Here is a 15,279-nt window from a genome sequence, read left to right on the forward strand (position 1 = left end):
AAACATTGTTTTTTTCTGCTGTAACACGCTTTGTACACTGCCATACATTTTGTTTTGCCGCCACGGGTTCGTGGCCTGTGTCAGGTTCTAAATTGACTTTAACACACTCTGAACCGTCGCTTCTCGCAGAAAACTAGACGTCGCATGGCATAAGTAATGTTGCTACTGCTGCTACCATAACACACCACAAAAACTGGATGACTTTACATAAAAGACAGTTGCAACATAAGGAAACTGGAATAGTTTGACTCCATTGTGGAGAGTTTGCAAACTGTTCTTTGAAGGTGATTGACGACCTCTACATTTAAACTCATCTGTCACAGTGACGGAATAGCTGATGGCTCTCTATTCTGTTTCATATTGCAGTCATTTGGGCGATTACTGTTTCAGTGGTAGCCATCCCCAGAAGGTGTTGCCCGTCCACCAAAATTCTTTCTCCATCTCAAACAGGTGATGTCAGTCAATCATTATGTGGTAACCAACAGCATACCAGTGGACGGATGGGATGGCAAAGGCATCGTCGATGTACTGTAATAATAAGCATCACAGTCGATAGTGCGAACAATTTTAGCAATTTTAGAGTATTTTCAACAGCGACCAATGATGCAACAGCATGTTTCCCAACTTCAGTATCACAGCTAAACCGGCACCTTCTCTAATTTTCGAGTATCATTGCGAATGTGCGAATGTAGATAGATGACTGTGCAGTACGTCCGTCTATTCATTATTAATTCTCGAACACATACATCATCAAAGTATACCTGACACCACTCTACATATTTCTAGCACCTGGAGCATAATGCATAATTTACGATCTATCTCTAAGCAGATTGGAGTCGTAGAGCATTCTCGCAGTCTTAGGATAAAATTAGAAACTGAAAGACCCCCTCGCGCTGTCTTTGACTAGCCCGCCCTGCAGCACCGTTACCGATTTAATCTGCAGCTGACCAGATGTAGAGCGTTGCATTCCGCATATTGTGAATTAATGTAGCTAGCCGAGTCCTCACCCATCCAAGTACACAAGATTACTCCAGATGCACGCATGTCGAGGAGGTTAGCACTCCTTATCGATGTATAGTAAGAGCTTTGAAAGTGTTGTGATGTAATAGCAGATGCTTAAAAAGAACAAGAAACGGCTGGTTTTTGAGCGTGCTGGAGCTCCAGGTAGATGGAGTTCGAAGCATTTTTACTCAAATCAACCACGCTATCAACTCTGAATTATTTCTATAGTCCGGGATCAGTACCTGGAAGGTACTGGTAAGAGAGAACATTAACAAACGCACTCCTAAGGCTACAAGGTTCCACACTTGAAACAGGCTATAATGTTACATCACTCCAGATTCTGACCTATTAGTCGTATGGAATGTAACGCTGTCAATATTCCAACGTATGAAATATATTTCCAGCACATGAGATACATCCTTCTTGCCGGTGTCTCTACGATAAATTATGGTAACAAACTGTAAAATGAAAAACTGCTTCCTTAAAATATCAATTCTGTGTGGTACGTGCACAATATAGCTTTTCAGAGATGTATAGCATCCACTGTTTACATCTGATCACAGTGAATAAATTATACTATGCCCGTATCAGTCCTGTATAAAATGATCGTTATTAATGGGGAATACCTCTTAGAAGGAAACAGATAAACGCATAGCAGCGGCATTTGACATGAGAAATTACATGTCATGCCGCCACTAACTCTGTAAACAGGACATTGTCAAGCAAATGTATACATGGGGATTGCAGTGCCTCACAAACACCTATCTTTAATAAGAATCATCTTAGTTCTGAAACTGAAGTCTTGATTTTATATCTAAGATGCGATAGGGGAATGCAGCACATCGCATAAATTTTCATTCGTTTCGAGGAATGTGTCACGTTTCATCACACATGAGAAGGAAGTCCTCTGATGACCAAGAGGTTTACTGTTAATGGTCGCAAGTAGACACTGCTCTAAGACCCACACAGAACACGCGGTTGTATACGAGTCAAACGCAGGCTATGTCACGCGACTGTTGTATCCTGAGACAACAGCGGAAAAATTGACCTGCAGCAAATTCTCCCTGTCTCTCTCTAGAATGCATCGTCACTCTACCATTAAATCGTACGTCGTTACAACTCCATCTCAACCGACGACCACCCCAATCCACTCTATGTCATCCTTTAACGCAGATGCAAGTAAGTTTAGAGGCAGATGGTTCACTGTTTTTTCCAGGAAAGCATCAAAGACAGCAGTCAACACATGTGTATCGTTATTACCTAAATAGTCATACAGTAGAATGCTGCCTCGAAGAAAATAAAACGTGTTTCCTTAGTTCCCGATATTTGTCATGTCAACATTATCTGGTACTGCTCTCACTGTCGTATTCTTGTTCCCAAGTACAAGAATTCTTCTGCGCAACCAAAAGACACGCAAGTACTTCCTCAATTTCCCCACATTTCAGTGTATTTTCTATCAATTTATACGTATCTTCCACCATTTTTCGCAATTCTATCGATTTTTTATGTCACTTCTACCCATGGGATCATGACATCACTTCTTGTTCTGTGTTATAAAATTCCTTGCAAATGTAGTAAAGCTGCCATCACCTAGCCCAAATGCACTGATCGGGAGGCGTAGTACAGCAATGCACTCGATTGTATCCAGTCGCCTTCGGACAGCAGTACTTGTATGTAGTTTGGGGGGCGCACCACAATGCAGTAGCAAAATCCTCGTCCTCCCTCTCCCCCCCCCCCCCAGTTCTCATTCTCATACTGTCTTTTATACTACCTCAGGTTGCAGGAGGGCTTCATTTGGCGCCGACGTTACACATCGTACACTGTTGCCAGAGTTATGACAACATGTTCCCATTTCCACCGAATGGTCAAAACATGGTCCTGTTGCACTAATTCAGGTCACTCTGTTTCTACATGGGTTGCAGAAAGCGTTAGATACAACACTCTCCGACTTCTGCTCAGTTTCTACTTAAATTGGAAAGATCACAAGTGCAAAGCTGCAGAAATGGCGGCAGTTGCAAGAGGTATAGGGACTATCTAAAATTTTACTGTAGCTGACAGGTTCGCAAAAGGTGACTCGTTTCAGGATTTGAGAGTGCCAGAAAAATGATTCACAAGTGGGTGAAATCAATAAAGCATTTCTCCTTAGGATCAAACACAGGTATGTGGTTGAATGGAAACACTTCATTCCAAATCATAGACATCATTTCTGCCAGAAAGCGCAGCACTAGAAATCTGGAAAGCAAGTGTAGATTTCTTACGACCTCGATCAGCACACCATCTACTGTTTGTGATCCTTCTCAATCAAGAATTGCCTATATCCCAGTCGATATATCACTGAACCTCTGACGTGGCATCGATACAGAATGTGTGTGTGTGTGTGTGTGGGTTGAGGTTTTCGGGCGCTAAACAGCGTGGTCATCAGCGCCCAAACGCATAGAAACAGGAACACATGCGGAGAAGAGACGAAGACGGACAGCGAACAAGGAGAACGGCTAAAAGACACAGACCTGACGCAGTTACAAATCCTCACATACAGAGGCAAAACAAGAGGAGAAGAAACGCACTAAAAAGGAAAGGAAACACAAGGAAAAGAGAACAGAAATTGAAGGGAAACAAGTAGGTAATCGTGACTGGCGGACCTCTTACCTAAAACCTGGGTGAACCAGTCACCCAGCAGCACATTAAAATCCTCTCCCTAAAATCCGAGGCAACAAATTGGACAGGACACAAAACCGTAAGACCTTAACCACAGTCGTTGCGTCGTCTTGCAAAATAGAGGGCAAAATCCGGTGGCAAGGAAACCACCGCCCTCTGGTCAGAGAATAAAGGACAGTCAATGCGTTACAAATACTAGAGAAATATCTAGCGGCGGCGTGAGGGAGTTGCAAATACCTGTTTCATACCACGTTCCTTAGCCGAATGACTTTCTAAATTCGGTAATTTTATTACGAGGTTGTACCGTCGACGACGCGTAACCGCACTGTTGGTCTGATAATATACGCTCTGGCGATCAATGTGTATATTCAGTGTCATGGTATTTGTCTGGAAAAACCACTTCATTTGGAGGTAATGCCATACCTCGATTTATAAAGCCAGTATAGCTTTTAACATGGATACTTACATGCACCTGTAGGACTAAGACCACTTGTGACAGTAACATACATTCTTTGTAAGAATCAACCTACATTAAACTACAGTAGTTGTTGCGATCGTGTTTTTTAACATCTGGTGGTTTGTCAGGCGATTATGCCTCTGTTTATGAGACACAGTGGTACCACTCGCAAGAAAAACGTATGAGACATGTCCACCCCTCGCTGATTTTCGGTCAGTATTATTTCATATCGCCAGCAATCAGTTACTGGCGAAGTATTATACTTAGTACCAGGGGATGTGTGATAGATTCGCCTTGTGCATCAGTCTTATAAAGTATGTGTTTCTGTTCCGACATGTGCAAAGGAAATGACTCGACTTTGTTGGGTACATGCACGATGTCTTTCCGCAAAAGGTCATACCCTATGGTGTTTATTAATAATTTTTTGTTATTAAAGGAAAAGACGTCAGTAAATATTTGTACTTTACAAGACAATCGTAAATAAACGATCGTGTGATGTACATTTTCGTACCTCCCAGGGTCCTTAGGAAACAAGAGAACGAAAAGCGTGTAATTTTTTAGTTATTGCTGATTTTTGTGGCAGTAGATACACTTACTACTGTAAAAACTATGTTACAGCTTAATATAAACGTTAGCATACGCACTCATCCGATACTGTATTCAGAAGTGTCGCTTGCTGGCCGCTTGTGGGGATGCTATCGTTTTGGGTAACAAATGAGACGGGGTGTTGCGTCCGTTACGTCATAATGTAGTACAGTAAAGGTGAAATATTCACAATGGCAGAAAACATATGAAAACCTTAGACAAGTACTTCTGACATCACTGCTAGATGCCAACGGCATCGTTGTCACAGCAGCTGGGGACTTTAATTCAACAAACGTTAGGCAATTTTTTAGAAATATTTATAAATTATTTGCACAAACTTTCCTCGTTAATCAGTCTAACTACTAGTGAAAATCGTATCAAAATCCCTGCAGTAGTTCCTGAGAGAATCCTAAAGATACAGACAGAAACCGCGGTTTGGGGATTTCATTTATATATGTATAGAAGATAGATCGATTGCCTTTGTGTGAATCGGTGCACATGAATCCAGGGCAGTGACTAATACCGTGCTCAGGAATACTGCTCTTTGTTGCCAATCATAACACCACATCGATATTATGTCTAAGATGGTCTCAGTTCCCCAACCCATACTCTGCGATATGCCTTTTCTGTGCACTACAGTGTCGGGTTCAGCTAAACTGGTGGCTGTCCGACCTTTGCTTAACGTGATTCAGAAGAATAAAGACCTTCAGTTCGGCAACAATAACTTAATTGCGAGCGCGTATCTGACGACGCCCGGCATGCATGAACCGATCAGAGTTACAAAATTTGCTTCCGGCCTCTACAGAAGGATCCTTAATCCTGGGAAAACTTCCGTAGTTATTAGAGAGAAAACAGTACTCGTCCACACAAGCCAGGAGCCACGGAATTACTAATTAACTCAAAAAACAAGGAATAATAATAATAAACAGAACGTATATAAATGCTAGAAAACACAGCGCCTCTAGAGGCTGGGCGCGGAACTACACAGACGTCGTGTACAGTAATTGCGACCGCACAGCACCGCACTGACACACGCGCACACACCACACACACACACACACACACACACACACCAGCGAGCTTGAATTAGCGCGCGGCAGCGTCGCTGCAACAGTATCGTCACAGTCTGCGTGTTTATATACGTTGAGAACATTTATTGTCCTGGATAACGTATTAGGGTCTGCTAGGTAAAAAATTTCTAGAACAGGATATATCTGTGAAGAACTCATGTCTTTGCTATCAGTTGACAGTGAAATCGTGTAGCTTCGGATTATAAAAATCTCTGCCTTCTCCAAGACACAATATCTTCTCTTGTCTTGTCATTATTCGCAAATGTTTTGATACCTACATGTTCTCTTCTTATGGGTCTCATTTTTTAGGCTGCATTAATTTAAAGTTTCTTTTGTAAAGTTTTGTTTTCTGTTATGCATTTCATCATGTCACAGCATTTCATGTTTTCTGACATATGCGCCATGTTTGGTGTTTCGTTCCGCTGTTACTACGCATCGCAAGTTTTCATTTACAAAATTAATTTAAAAAGGCATATGGCACCACATTCATGGAAAAATATTACTGTAACAGTGTCCATGTGGATTCTCGGTGGCACGAGATTGTATATTTCACCAATATTGTATATTTCGCGCTCTTCTCTCAAAGAAAATACACAAATGACTCATTTGTTTAGGGTCTAACTCTTCATTGTGTTGCCTTTGAACTATGAGCCTATTCAAACCAAGGAGTCCTTCTTCCTTACACAGATGGTAGAAATCCGGTTCGTGAGGAAATCTTGGTACAATTTTACGTTGATGGCTCACTTGAATAAAGATTGTATGCTTGCTGACATACATCAACATCTTACATTACTAATCATTTGGTACCGGTACTGTGTACTGGAGGAAATAAACTAGCAATGCCATGAAAACCGACAGATGAACGATGACTAGAGATTCACATAACAACTGAAACTGACTATAATAATAAGGAGCAAAATAGTTACGGTACTTAGAAAAAGTTCACAAGGCAAAACTGTTTAAATATAGCATGGTATGTTGCAAAGATGATAATTATACGTAATAATAAAGTACCAAAAAAAGTTGCAACTTTCACTAATGAAATAAAAAATGCTCTGAGTAACCGGAAGTCACTCGTTGGGGTTTTTTGTGATCTCTCAAAGGCTTTTGATTGTGTAAATCATGGAATACTTCTAGATAAGCTCAAGTACTGTGGTATGAATGGGACAGCGCTCAAATGGTTTAAATCATACCTAACTGGAAGAGTGCAGAAAGTTGAAATAAGCAGTTCACATAATCTGCAAAAAACTGGTGATTTCTCAAACTGGGGAACAATCAAGAATGGGGTGCCGCAAGGTTCGGTCTTGGGTCCTCAGCTGTTCTTAATGTACGGTATATTAATGGCTTACCATTCTATATTCACGAAGATGCAAAGCTGGTACTTTTTGCCGATGATACAAGTATAGCTATCACACACAACAGACAAGAATTAACTGATGAAATTGTAAACAATGTTTTTCAGAAAATCAATAAGTGGTTCTCTGCAAATGGGCTCTTATTAAACTTTGACAAAACACAGTATATACAGTTCCACACACCATTAATAAATATAGACTTCGATCAGAAATCGGTAGCTAAGGTGGAATATTCAAAATTTCTAGGTGTATGCATTGATGAGGGGTTGCAAATTTTGGAGATATACATCTCAGTAAATTAGCTTACCACGCCTATTTTCATTCTCTGCTTTCTTATGGCATCATATTCTGGGGTAACTCATCGTTGAGTAAAAGAGTGTTGATTGCACAAAAGCGTGTAACCAGAATAATTGCTGGAGCTCATCCAAGATCATCCTGCAGACACTAAAGAGCTAGGGATCTTCACTGTAGCCTCACCATAGATATATTCACTTATGAAATTTGTTATTAACAATCCGAACGATTTCAAAAGTAATAGCAGTGTAAATGGCTACAGCACTAGGAGAAAGGATGATCTTCACTACTCAAGGTTAAATCTAACTTTGGCTCAGAAGGGGGTAAATTATGCTGCCACAAAAGTCTTTGGTCACTTACCTAATAGCATCAAAAGTCTGACAGAAGAATTTCTGAATGGCATCTCCTTTTACTCGTCAGATGAACTTTTGGATATAATAAGTGGGTAATTTTCTCACCCCCCCCCACCCAAAAAAAATTAAAATACCAAGTGTCATGTAATATTTTGTGTAATGTAATATCTTGTATAGACACCTTTTATTAACCTGACACGTTACACATCATTACAAAGTGTCATATTCATGATCTATGGAACAAGTACTAATCTAATCTAATCTAACTATGTAGCAAACATGTGAAGAGTCAATCAGATTTCAGCTTATGTCAATTTGTGATATTTATTGCAGACTGAAAATTACTTAAAATATATATTGGAGATTGACATACACTGAAATCTAATTGACTGTCCATCTTATTGCTTCCTTTTGTGCCCTGAACCTTAGCAATTCCCTACGGAAAGTCTGGTACACCGTATGATTATAGTTACCCACGAATCGGGATTTCTTAATTCCGTATGAACATCTACAGCGCAGTCCTCTCAAGTATCACGGTCTATATGCCATCCTCTCGATACTACATCTGTCGACATTTTTGCGATATTATCGAAAATAGTTACAGTATTTTGTTAGTATATTATTGGCTGAGTAACAGGAAACTACGAAGTATCTACCATACTCAGTCAAGAGAGCGGACAGTTTTTCTTAGATCACGGCCGGTTATGAACTGATCTGAGAGGGGAACACAAGGTCTCGCTTTCGGTTGTTTTATTTTCCTCGGCTAACCGAGATTATGTTTGCCTGAGGGGGCAACACAGATAGTGCCCAGGGTTGCAGAGGTTAGCCCTAATGAGAAGCAGACAAAGTTCTGCCCATTGCCACCACCCAGTCCGGGACAATAGCCGGTCATCATATGTCTCTTTATTGTACCAGCTAGGAAGAGAACGATCAGTCTGCGAGAGTCATTAAAGCACCGGAATACGAGTATGTTGTACACGGTGCCGAATAATCTATATAGTTTACCAAATAAATTCTAGACTAGATCCCAACAGCAAACAATCACGTGCGGACTGAATTACCTGACGGATGCACCTGTAATATTTCATAATGGAATAAGATATTTAAAAAAATGTAGTAGATAAGAGTTAAAAAGTAAAAGGGAGAGTGATTTACTGTTTCCTTAATACTCTAAATTATTATCCATCACCATATTAAACCAACATTTTTTCATTAAACAAATAAAACAAACGATTTAATTATTTTAATGACATGCGAGAGCTACTGTGAAGAGGAGTACAACTGCAAGTCCCTTCCATAAATAAAAGGCGGGAAAGGGGAATGCAGAAATTCCGGTCCAACACACTTTCACCTCCATTGTCACGCAAGTAGTACATGATGGTGGAAACTGGATATCCTCAGTCTTGGCTTCGTATCTACTACATTTAGAGCCTCTCAGTTGGGATACGTTCCGTTGCACTCTTTAAAAGATTCACGTTATTAGACTCCACGTTTCAACATCTCCTGATTGTTGTTGAAATCTCAGCCAAGGATCTATGATAGCCCCAACCGGGGCAAAAACTTGATGTTGGCACCCCGCCATCCCTCGCCCCCCCCCCCCCCCCCTCACGCCCTCCAACCATTTGTAATAGGACTTAAAAAATTAAAAAAATCTATGTTTTCGAAAATCAATTTGTACAGCACATTTTTCTGAAGAGTTTGATATATAAAACATATATTTTCGAGGAAATGTAAGACACGGCATTTGGTCTTAAGCGTGCCAACGTGCAGAGCCACGCCTCTTCACACAGCATTCTTCTATCGCTCGTCAATGTTTTTCGCTCTGTGGAATTCCAACGCGTATATTTTGTAATGGAAGCCATCAAACATACATACAGGAGAGTTGAAACTAAAATGTCCTGTGGTGCCTCTACTGCTCCAGTCAGCCGGCTTGACATTCTACTTCTCTTAGCTAGTAACTTTCTCTTTTGTGTGACATAAAATTAAATGTAGGAAACATAAAATCAGTAAAGACAAGAGACACGCGAGACAGTAAGCATTTCTTCAATCCTTATGTCCCAGCATTTTTTTCCCTTTAATCTTGTTACAGCTTTACGCAGCGTTCTTTCCTTTCTGTGAAAAAATCTATTACCTCATCAAAGTTCGTCTTACAGGCATTGTATTTTCAGTGGCTAGAACCGCGAGGCCAGATAGACGTTCCTGATTCACTGTTGGAAGTAGATAGTTTTTAACTACTTTCAGTTTGCTGAAGCTTCGCTCACAGCTTTCAGATGTTGTCGCTAATATGCTGTATATCCTTACAGCTTAATTAATATTAGGAAAAGCTTCTTGCAAGTCACGTTTGCACAGATGTTATAACAGGTCGAACGCGCTTTATTTTTCGTTAATTTCATTTACTAACTTTTTGAATACGGCGAGTTCCAGGCAAAAATCAATTGCATTCATGCCTTTCGAATATCTTTATGTTAGGTCGGCTCTATTTTTCTGCAGATCCTCGGTCGACATATTTAAAAATGCGTGACCACTGTGGACTCACTACCCTTGTTTCTCGTTAAAATTTTGTCAGATACTACTCTTATATCTTTGTAAAACAGCTGAGTCGGATCTAGTGTCCTTGATTCGTCCTCGCTGATTTCGTCGTGTTGCCTTCTCTTTCTGGAAGTTAGTTTGCTTTTGAGAACAGACTCGATTTCCAACTTTTCTGAAACAGATATAACTTCTTCGATCCACTGTTCTGTTGGTTTACCTCCCATTTCTTACAAGATCTTAACAAGGTCTTGCATTAGCACAGCAGAACGCGAAATGATAATGTCTTCTTTCTGTATTTCGATGTTCACTCTATTAATCTCTTGAAAAATTCCAGCCCAAATAAATAAATTTAAAATCCAGGATAAATTTAAAATCCATCACCGCGTATAGTAGATGACTAGCTTCATGCTTGTTAGATTCCGTGACAAGAGAAGATTCTTCAGTTTCTTCCACAGATTTGACAACTTCCGGTAAATTATTTAATGGAGCTGCAACAGCTAGGTCTTCAGCTGACCATCTTGTTGACTACTTCCTTTTAAGTTGGTTTTTGTAACCTTTTGCATTATTTTACACCGCGTGTTGGATCCAGTTACTGTATAACCCCAAATAGGCTTCTGGACATGATGACGCAGAATGCTCGCCCACAAGATTTAAAGAGTGTGCTAGACATGATACAAATTCTGCCAGCTCCTTCATTTCCATAATTCTGGATTGGACTCCTTTGTATATGCCGGCCATATTAGATCCGTTGTCGCAAGGTTATCCACGACATTCTTACACATCCAAACAATCAGCTTCTAGTTTTGCTAAAGTTCGTTGTATGATATATTTTCCAGTCTTTCCGCCAACTTCTATAAGATCAATAAAGCTTTCCTTTATTTCATATATAGCTTATGATATTTTTATCTAACGAATCATTTGACTCATTTGTTCCGTGTCAGATACGTCTGGAGTGCAGTCAAACATGATGGTGAAATAGTTCGTCTCCTTGATATCATTGATAATAGGATTTCGAACTTTGTTTGCCATTATATCGATGATTTCGTTTTGTATTGTCTTTGACAAATAGGATATCCGTCCCATTTTTGGTGATCTAAGTATTGCTTGAGAGTAGCATTGTATCTGACGAGCAGAATTATCAAATTAAGAAAATTTCCTTGACTAGGTTGAGGAAAATTTTCAGTGAGATCAGTCTGTGTTTCCTTAGAAGATCTAAAAGCTAAACAGTTTGTGGCAAGATAAATGACAGCCTTCATTACTAGATGCAATGTCTCCATTTTTGTTTTTCCTCAGAATGACTTAATCTCTCAATCTCGCGATCGATTCCCTGACACGATTTAATTTGCTGCCGATGCGTTTTCCATTTTATGAAACATTCCTTATGTGCTTGTGATGCTTCTCGCTCGTATGATCTTTCTGAAACTTTTTTACAATTAATAAGGCACTCTGAACACAAGGCTGATGCAGAAGAGCTGCCGTATGGCTTTCTGTCAGTACAGTAAATTGCATTTTTTGCTTTCGAATAAACAAGACAGAATCTTTTAGTATTTTCCTGATTTGCCATTGTTCCGAACCACATGTGACATGTCAAAAGCCTACCATTGCATTCAGTGGACCTAAACTCTATTTTAGCTGGATGTTTATTATTTAGTAGCACAGCTTGTTTTCTGAAGAATGACCTTTGTTGATCTGTAACTTTTTTGTGGTTCGGCCTGTACCTGGGTCCATTAGATCCATAATTTTGTCTTTACTACACGTCTGCAATAGGTCAGCAAATGCTAGCTCAGGTCCATCTTCCTGCTAAGATAATGCCGACGATGAAGACTGTGTACCATCATCTGAGACTTGAACCTTCTACTGTTCTGTCGAATTATCTTGAATGTCCAAGTCACAAGAATTATTCGAAATGCCTGAAATCATAGTATCAGAACCATCAGTGGAGCTTAATGATGCGTCTGCTTCGTCAAGCCATCTTCTCATCATCGAAGCCGATTTATTTATTTCTTCAATTTTATCCTTAGTTCTTTTTCTCTTTTGAGCCCCAGAAAGCTTTTTTCTTGGTGCATTAATCATTTGCTCTTTACTGGCAAAAAGTATGACACTTCTACTACAATCAAACATAGATCTTAATTTGAGGACGAGATTTTTGAGAATGTACGTTTGGAGCACAGCATTGTATGGTACTGAAACATGGACTGAGGGAAATCCAGAGAAGAAGAGAGTCGGAGGATTTGAGATGTGGTGCTACATAATAGTGTTGGAAATTAGGGGGACTGACAAGGTAAGGAATGATGAGGTACTCTTCATAATCGGCGAAGAAAGGAATATATGGAGAGCACTGACAAGAAGTGATAGGATGGCAGAACATCAGTTAAGACATCAGGGAATAACTGCCATGGTACTAAATGGAACTGTGGAGGGTAAAAACTGTAGAGGAAGACAGAGATTGGAATACATCTAGCAAATAATTGACCAAGTCGGTTGCAAGTGCTACTCCGAGATGATGAGGTTGACACAGAAAAGGAATTTGTGTTGGGAGGCAACAAACCAGTCAGAAGATTGATGACTGCAAAAAAATAAATAAGTAAACAATAAAATAAAATATGTTCACTCTGTGGAGATAAATAGCTTTAGTGCTGTTAAGATAAGAGTTGGACAAAACTATTATGCAGATGCTAACCAAGTGTGTTTGACCACCAACAGCAGCTCAACACTTCCCAAGTGTCAGTCGTGGTTAGAACATTGTTCTGTCTAGTAGTGAGTGCATTGTTTCAGAGCCGAGTGAATTCGAACATCTGAGTACAAATAACAGCTCCATCAGTGCATTGCTCTTTTACACGTTCTGTACACGATACTACCGCCGTCTGTATATACACATATCGCTGTGACATGACTTTTGTCAGTGTACTTCGGAACTGATATATTTCTCTGAATTACGAACAGTTATGCTGAAGTGATGTACTAAACACTGATGTAAACAAATTAGTATTACATTAAATTTTTATAAACTTAATTGTTATTATTAGTATTTAAATACTAGACATATGTGAGACATTAAAAGTTGGGATGCCAACAAACTTCTCTCTTTCAGAAACGCTTTTGTTTCCATTGCAGCCCACATTTTATATCGTCTTTACTTCGGCCATCGACAGTTATTTTTCTGCCCAAATAACATAATTCATCTGCTATTTTTAGTGTCTGATTTCCTAATCTAATTCCTTAAGCAGCGCCTGATTTAATTCTACTACATTCCATCACCCTAGCTTAGCATTTCTTGACGTTTATTTTATAGCCTGCTTGCAAGACACTGTTCGTTAAATTCAACAGCACTTCCAAGTCCTTTGCTGTCTGTGAAGGTATTACAATGTTGTGGTCAAACCTTAAAGATTTTATTTCTTCTTCCTGAACTTTACTTCCCACTCGAAATTCTTCTTTGGTTTCCTTTCCTGCATGCTCAGCGTACAGATTGAATAACATCGGAGATAGGCTGCAACCCTGTTTCAATCACTGCTTCCCTTTCATGCTCTTCGACTCTTGTTACTGCCGCCTTGTTCTGTACAAGTTGTATATAACTTTCGCTCCCCAAATTCTAACCCTGCTATCTTCAGACTTTTAAAGAAAGTCAGCATTGTCAAAAGCTTTCATTCAGTCTACAGAAACTGTACACGTAGGTTCCCCTTTCTTGCAAGACAAGTCGTAGGGTCAGTATTGTGTCACGTGTTCCGGACCCCAAATTGATATTTCCAGAGGTCGGCTTCTACCAGTTTTTCTATTCTTCTGTAAGAAATTCGTGCTAGTATTTTGCCACCATTACTTACCCTGAGGTAACAAAAGTCATGGGGTACCTCCTCATTAAGTGTCAAAAATGTTCGACGGGATTCATGTCGGGCGATCTGGGTGCCAAATCAGTCCCTCGAATTGTCCAGAATGTTCTTCAAACTAATCACGAACCATTGTGATCCGGTAGCATGGCGCATTGTCATCCATACAGATTCCATCGTTGTTTGCTGAAAATAGTCTCGAAGTAGTCAAACGTCACCATTTCTAGTCAATGATCGGTTCAGTTGGACCAGAGGACCCAGTCCATTCCATGTAAACACTGCCCACACCATTATGAAGCCACCACCAGTTTAAACTGAGCCTTGTTGACAGCTTGTGTCCATGGTTTCGTAGGGCATGCAGCCACAGTCGAACCCGACCATCAGCTCGTTTCAACTGAAATTGGGACTCATCTGACAAGGCCACCGTTTTCCAGTTGTCTAGAGTCCAGCCGATACTGTCGCGAGCCCAGGAGAGGAGCTGCAGGAGATGTCGCGATGTTAGCAAAGGCAATCACGTCGGTCGTCTGCTGCAATTGCTCATTAACGTAAAATTTCGTCGCACCGTCCGAATGGATACATTCGTCGTACGTCCCATATTGATTACTGCGGTTATTTCACGCAATGCAGCTTCTCAGTTAGCACTGACAACTCTACGCAAACTCCACTGTTCTCAGTCGTTAAGTGAAGGCCGTCGACCACTGCACAGTCCATGGTGAGAGGTAATGCCTGAAATTTAGTATTCCAGGCACACTATTGGCACTGTGGAGCTAAGAATATTGAATTCCGTAACGATATCCGAAATGTAATGTCGGATTCCTCTGGCTCCAACTATCATACCGCATTCAAAATCTGTTAATCATGTCGGAAACCTTTTCACATGAAATGACAGCTCCACAGTGCACTACCCTTTTACACTTGTGTGCACGATACTGCCGCCATGAGTATATGTGAATATCGCTATCCTCTGAGTTTCGTCATCTCAGTGTATTAAACTGATAGGTAGGTAATATTTGCAGCTGTCAGTATCTTTTCCCTTTAGAAATGGAATTAAAATAATTGAAAAGCCACTAAGCTACAATATCGTTTACTAGATGACCTGTTTCAGCACTCTGAAGGTGCCATCATCCGATCTGTGAAGGTATAACATAACGGGTTTGA

This window comes from Schistocerca piceifrons, chromosome 2, assembly GCF_021461385.2.
Source record: "Schistocerca piceifrons isolate TAMUIC-IGC-003096 chromosome 2, iqSchPice1.1, whole genome shotgun sequence".
NCBI classification, from domain to species: Eukaryota; Metazoa; Arthropoda; class Insecta; order Orthoptera; family Acrididae; genus Schistocerca; species Schistocerca piceifrons.